Genomic DNA, 7,869 nt, shown 5'->3' with positions numbered 1-7,869 from the left:
AGTTCTCAAGACTCTTATCATCAGTTAAGCACCAAAAAAGCTGGAAGTGGAGCTGTGGTTCAAAAGGGGCAGAGCATCAGCCTTGAGCGAAGAAAGTTCAGGGACAGCACCCAGGGCCTGAGTTCAAATCCTAGGATCAGTACACACACACACACACACACACACACACACTACACCATACCATACACACACACACCACCACCACCACCACCACCACCACAACTAACACCACATCCTATTTTATGATATCATATACTTTCATTACTTAGAAGGAGTCAAATAGTCCTTGGTGCTCCTAAGAGAAAAGGCTGAGTCTGACAGGGTTTAGAAAGTAGGGTCTGAAGAGATGGAAAGTGGAAAACAAGTACTCCATGATGCACAAGAATGTGTGAAGTCTGATGAGACGAAACTAGAAAACACTCATCTACATCACAATTTCTGAGCATTGCTCTAACTTAAGTTTGCCAGCATGTAACCAACATTCCTCATATGTTGGCAGATATCTCTGTATCTTCATTTTACATTTTTTTTGCCAGTCCTGGGCTTGAGCTCAGGGCCTGAGCACTGTCCTTGTACTTTCTCAAGGCTAGAGCTCTACCACTTCAGCCTCAGCACCACTTCCAGCTTTTTTCTATGTATGTGGTACCAAGGAATCGAACCCAGGTCTTCATGCATGCTAGGCAAGCACTCTACCACTAGGCCAAACTCCCGGCCCTTCATTTTACATTTTTAAGAAAACATTTTCTACAATTAATATATTAATGAACATTACAAATGAAAGGTATGTGTCATAAGAGATCAGAGACCATAGGTTTTTACATCTATGTCTCAAATTATTTTCTATTAATCTATACTTTAAATTTCAATAATAACTTCTCATAATTGGATAAAAAGAATGGGACAAACATCTCAGTATTGGTAGCAGCTTATGCATCTAGAGTCTAAATCAGAATCAGGAACCAAAATCAGTGCGTATTAAACCATCATTAGTGTAGAGTATTGTTTCCAGAGCAAATAAAATACCTCCTTCTTCCTCATTTAGCTACCCTGCCCAGTGTTCCCTACTCAAACGCACACAAACACAGTGCATATTTCCTAAACAAGGATTATGTGCTCAGTAATAGTTACGTTTGTATTGTTAAAACATGCCTTTTAAAAAATAGGTGTAAACATTTTGTAGAAAGTGGGTCTCCAATCTGGTAGTACTGCCAGCTTAAAACCACTTGTTGTGTCTGGCAGTGGTTTCTATTCCCATGATCTGATCGTATGTACATCGCTGAGATTAAACACAAAAAATGCATGCGTTTCTTAAATGTCCGGGGTATAGAACAAGATGTCACTACATTAGCCTATCAGACATGGAGGAAATGTAGACAGCATCCAGAAAAGCCCACCTGTTTTCAGTGGCAGGCAAAGGCTGAAAAGAGAACAATTCACCCAATGTGCTCAGATTCAGACATGACTGGAACTTGGACCCCTGACATCTCGCTCAAGATATATTACTGTCCACTATGCCATTCTACTCCTGTTAGCTGTAAGACCTGAAAATGGACATCAACAAATGTCATACAGCAAGGACATGATCTTCTCTCAGATAGACCTGCTGATGAGATCATGGCTTTGAGCCAACTGCTTCATCTCTCTGACTCTTCGACTTCCTTATTTGTGAAATACAATTAAACGAATACCTGCTTGAAATAAAAAGCAATCTAAAAGGTGTGAGGATTATACAGTCTGCAACAGGAAAATAAAAGAGGGAGAGGAAATGGCGGGGAGAGATCTAGCCAACAGCAGCAGCAGCAAAGTGGGGGTGGTGAACGAGCAAAGAGTAATTTGTATAGGTGTGGATTCTTCACTACAATATCCACCAGCCCAGAAGTCTCCTGACACCCTGCTGAAAGCCAGCAATGCTCCCACAATTCCTCCTACCTCTGCTTCGCGTGACGTCCCTCTCTCAGCATGTCAACCCAGGTACCAAGATGAATCATGTACTCATCTCATTCACGTGGGACTTTTGTTCTTTATTGGAGCCAAGCTGCCTTCCTAGGACCTTCTGTTTCTTCTCTTCATCAGAAATTTTCCAGCTATCCATCAAAATCTCCTTCTTTGTCTGGTACTAGGAAGCTCCTATTATACAGGAATTCAATCAGCGGGATACAGAGAAGCCACATTTTGAGAGGTCAGACAGGGAGATTTTATTAGAAAGCCAGAGACTGTAAGTTGACTCATGTCCCCCAGTCCTGACTGAACGTTGCTAGCGTAAAGCTTACAAAGGTAAAAACTACATCAAGACAAATGCAGGCATGGCATGGGGATTAGCAAAGCATGTTTACAGAAGCAAAACAAGCCCATTATAGGTTAAATATAGGGACCAATTAGAGGTTGTTGGAGGTTTATTAGGGAGAACCAGTAGGGGTAGAGATTTATCAGAATCTAACCATCTTAACTATCAGGGGTACAGGGTTGGGATTTCCTGGAGTCTAACAATCTATGATATTTCGGCAGTTCTCAGATTGACCTATGCCCCATCTGTAGTTCTCAAAAATAGAGTGAAATGTCACTATTACCTATTAAGGCGTAAAGATGGTGATGAGGACTAGATGACGTTGTTTAGGCCCAGTATCCATATTTCACTCTGTCCTTACTAAAATGGAAGGACGGGTAATCACCCGAGGGAAAAGGGGGAGTGAGTGTCTCAAGATGCTGAGGGCTTTTAGTGATGATTGTGGAACACAGAGGCCTTGAGCACAGCCCATACAGAGGCTAGCTTAGAGTGGAGTGGAGGAACCAGTTCGAATTCTGACATCATTAGCTCCCACAAGTTCTGCAGTTGCTTGTAAGAGAACCATCCTGACATTTTCAGATAGACCTGGGTATCCAAGCTTCTTATACTAGAGGAAAGGGCGGGGAGCCTCTGCGATCAAAGCAGATTCACAGCAGAAGGAAATACAAACTTAGGTGAAACAGTTTAAGGAGACATGGACCACAAGAGATTTTTGCACTTGATGGGGATGAGAAGAAGAAAACCCTAAAACATGAGCTTGGATTTCTTCGGCACAGTTAGTAAACTATAAATAGTGTTGGAAAGCATAGCGTTTTTATTAGAAAAGAACTTTTGGCTGTGATAGACTAAGCATAGGGGAAGGGCAGGGCCTAAAGTCAGGCATAAGAGATGAAAGATGATTAAAAGTTTCCTAATTTCATATTTGGCAACTCATAGCATGTACACAAATCTTATTCTTAGAACATGCCAGCATATTGTTACTGTGCTGACTGGTAAACCAAACTAGTTACATGCTGTTTCCACCAGTCTATTTGTCGATTTTTAACTGCACACATTAAGTATTTGCCTGAAGGCTTCAGGCCTCCCAATCTCTGCAAGAACAGTTGAGCTGTGTCCACGTGACAGGGAAGCATCAAGTTCATTTCAGTTTTAATAAAGGCTAACCTGAACAATCATCTCTTTTACACTTTTCCTCCCTCCCTTCCTTCTTTCCCTCCTTCCTTCCTTCCCTCCTTCCTTTATTTCTGGGATAAAATCATCTTGGTTTTGATTCTCTCTCCTAATGATTTCCTGTCTTAATTACACATACTAGAGAATGGACTTTGCGTTTTTTTCAGTCTATTATCTAACACACCACATTTATTATCATTCCTTTCAGTAATTAGCCCTCTTTTTATCTTGAAGTTTGTTTTTAAAGAGATTACCTATATACACAAGTAAAAAATTATCTGAACTACAGAGAAAAATACAATTAGTCCATGTTATTGAATGTCTTTATTTAAATCTGAATAATGTTGGGGTTGTCTCTAATAGAAGCCAAAACCTACATGCAGTATATGTAAGTAGAAATGAAAAGTTGGGATCTGTGAAGTTTTATCATATTAGTTTCTATTTACATTGTTCATTTTTCTATAGCAACATTCCAATTTTATAGATTGTAGTCCAACTCAAAAAAATAAAGTATGTTTAATTGCTTTATGCTTCCATTTCTTTTGAAAAACACAAAGATTCAAGGTGCTCGATAAAATATCCTGGCTTCTCCTTCCCTTATATTCCCTTTCTCTCCCTTCCCCCCTGCCTTCTCTCTCTCTCTCTCTCTCTCTCTCTCTCTCTCTCTCTCTCTCTCTCTCTCTCTCTCTCTCTCTCTCTCTCCTCCCTCCCTCCCTCCCTCCCTCCCTCCCTCCCTCCCTCCCTCCCTCCCTCCCTCCCTCTCTCTCTCTCTCTCTCTCTCTCTCTCTCTCTCTCTCTCTCTCTCTCTCTCTCTGTCCTAGCAAGCTTAGTCAGCTCTGAGAAACAAAGTTCTGAGAAAGCCGAACCAACAAAAAAAATAACAGAGAAATAAAACTCCTAGCGTCAGGGATTTGGAACACGTAGGGGTGGAAAAATTACTCTGGACTGGTTAGATGAGCCTGATCCAGATAAAAGACTCTGTGATTAGATGCACAAACAGATAGTAAACAAAAGGTATATTCTGAGTACTGTTTGGAACAGTAACACGTAAACTCCTCCTATACTTAAAAAAAGGCTCTCAGTAATAGTAGAGACATTGTCACAAAATCTGGACTCTGAAATAATAGGATATTGAGTCCGTGAATGTCTGTATCCCCTTTGCTCTTATCACTCTTGTCTGAGAAATAAGCCTGACTTTCCCATCTAAGAAGAAACCCTACACAGGCAAGAGAAATCCTCCCACTGTCTTCTTGAGTTCTGTTATCTACAGTTAGATCTCTGCCCCACTAGCTATGTGACTCAGGCAGATTGTTTCACCTGACTCACTCTGCCTCCGTTTCCCCAAAATAATCCTCTGCCTCAGTTTCCCCAAATAATACTAGAGCTCATGGAGTCTGTTTGAATGCTTAAGATATGACATGTAAGCTCAATTTATGATTTATTATGTTAGCACCCAGTTAATTACTTAGCACAAAAGTATGTGTTCAACCAATTTTTATTGTTTGGTTAGCAGTGCTTAGGGGAGTGGGAGTGCTTCATATAGTAAGGATGCAATCTATAAGAGAACTAGAGGTTCTCTGTGGCCTCATAGAAACTCCAGATATATTCAACAAATAGCAGCCATGCACTGACAATATGCCAAGAATGCTGAGTTTAGAGGAAGCCTCTAAGCATAGAAAGGAAAAGTTCTTCCTCCATTTTCCCAGCTCTATTTATTGCCCCCAACCTTCCTGGATAGAAAGCAAGGTGGATATTAATTATTTAAATACATAATAAATGAATTTTTAAAAATAAATATATGTTAAATTATTTTTAAAAATAAGTAACTCAAGGGGGTGGGGAGGGAAATGGGGACAAAAACATGAGAAGGAGTAGCAATGATTGTCAAGTAATGCAACTTCTATCTGGTGAATATAACATAACCCTCCTATTAATTACAATAAAAAAGAGAAAAAAATAAGCAAATCAAATGCTATTAGAATTAATTATTATAATTTAGTTGACTTCACCAACTAAACTGTGTGCTCAAACACATAAAGTTTTTGGCCCTGGCTTTACCTAGCAGAATAATGACCTGTGGCAGGCCCTACACTCAGGTCTGGAGCTCTCTTCCCTCACTAGAGTTCTCTCCCACAACCTCAAAACCCTGAGTGAACTCTCTTATTCTTCTATTTTGTCATCTACTTCACCCCCTCCACCCCCCCAATGGTTAGATGCCAAATTGTAAAGTAGCAGATGCTAGCACCTGTGGCTATTTTCCTCAGTATTCAACAGTAGCTTTAGTTCTGCTGGTGAGTTCTGTGTAGGAGCGGGTTTCCTGCAGCAGAGAAGGACTGAGCTGCACTATCTTCAGTCTCAGGAAAGGAGCAAGATATCCTGCTCATCTCGCTACTTAAAAGGGGGTAAGTGCTTTCTAGAAAATACTTTTTATTTATTTTTTCATATATTTTTATTGTAATTAATAGAAGGGTTACATTGTATTCACCAGATAGAAGGTGCATTACTTCACAAACATTGATACCCTTTCTTTTGTCTTGGTCCCCATTTCCCTCCCCCCACCCTCACCCCTCATCTTGTTTTCCCCCCTTCCCTATCCTATTTCAAATAACCAAATAAGCATATATACAATATATCAGATAACAAGGTAAAATACTGTAACAATATGAGATAACCAAGGGACAGCAAAAGAGATGAGAGATAACATAGTACATTAAGGACAACAATCACTCATTATATGGCTTTTGTTTCTATATCCTGGAGGTCTTTTCATAGAAAAAATATTTTTTTATTTAGTGCTTTCTTCATGCTTTCTATCACAAAGAAAAGTAAAGGGAGAAATTTTCTTCTCAAAAGTATCTGAGTATCAGTTTGGAAAGGAAGTTTGATATTTACAATTGCAGCATACTTAGTAATCAGCCAGCAAACCCTTTTTTTTAAAAATCAAGGTCTGAAGCTAATAAACATCCAGAGATGAGTTTTCTACTTCACAGTTAAGGTCAATACTATGACAAAAAAACAGTTGATCCTAGGTCCACAATTATGACACAAGATTTTTTTTTAAAAAAAAGGTATTTTGTGTCCTAAAAGTTAAAGGCTTCCTCTAATACCAGATTGTATTATGTTGATAAATAAGGAAGTTGTGCTTATTAACAGGAGCTTAATAAGATTGCTCTTTTAGGGATCCTGAAGATACAAGCTGATTTCCTCTTAAGCAGCAAACTATGGTGGACAGATCAGGGTCACTTCCTGCTCTGTCCTTGACTACTTACTGGCTGTAGCCTGTGGACATGGCTGACCAGGGCACAGGGTCATATGACTCATTTTTCTTCTACCAAATGGGTATGAGAGCAGCACCATGTTACAGGAAGGCATGGTTTTGTTTTGCCTTGTCTAACGTAGTTCTGGACAGCAGGAGACTGAGGTTAGAGAATTTGATTTCCTGTCTTGTCTGTGCATGTAGCTCCACTTAATCACAGAATATTAGTTCCTACTTGACTAAGATGGCCAGCTCCAGACCCTCCTGGGCATAGCATAACAGATAGTGTGAATTCTCCTTGCCCAAGCTAGACCCAAGCTGTACAGAGCTCCTGCCAGCCAGGTTGAATAGGAATGATTCCATCTACTAAAGATTTTTCCTACTGGGAAGGGGAGAAAAATATAGTACTAATTCTAGGCGTTTGTCATTCCAAATGGAACCCTGGATCCATTAGCTATCATTCCCCACAGCTTCTGCCCTCACCCCTAGCAATTCCTACTCTACTTTCTATCTCTATGGATTTGCCTATCCTGGACATTTCATGTAAATTAGAATTACATGATATGTTGTTTATTTCTGTTTGCTCCTTATACAGCATGGTAATTTCAATTTTATCTGCATACTAGAATACAAAATTTATTACTAATTAATCTTTTATACTATTATGAATAGTTTTGTTCTGGATTTCATGTTCAGATTGTTGTATATAAAATATATTTGTCTTATTTTTTTGACAGTCCTAGAACTTGAACTCAGGGCCTGCACACTGTCCTTGGACACTTTTTGCCCAAGGCCAGCATTCTGCCAGTTGAGCCACAGTGCCACTTCTGGCTATTTCTGTGTATGTGTTACTGAGGAATCAAACTCAGGGCTTTGTGCATGCTAAGTGAGCACTCTACCACATTCCAAGCCCATAAAATTTATTTGATTTTTATATGTTTATTATATGCTGTTTGAGGGGCTTTGTTTATTCTAATAATTTTTATATATTTATTTGGCCTAATAATTTTTATGAGCTTCTTAAGATTTTCTGTGTACAAGCTCATTCCATTGTTTTACTTCTTCTCCATCTAGATTTCTTTTATTTCTTCTTGCCTGCCATTACTAGGCCCCTTGAATAATGAAGAATAGACATCTCTGTCCTTTTCTTTTATGAGGA

Source organism: Megascapheus bottae, chromosome 1 (genome assembly GCF_031878675.1).
Source record: "Megascapheus bottae isolate mThoBot1 chromosome 1, mThoBot2.hap1, whole genome shotgun sequence".
NCBI lineage: Eukaryota > Metazoa > Chordata > Mammalia > Rodentia > Geomyidae > Megascapheus > Megascapheus bottae.
The sequence above is the reverse complement of the archived record's forward strand: the minus strand, read 5'-3'. Positions refer to the sequence as shown.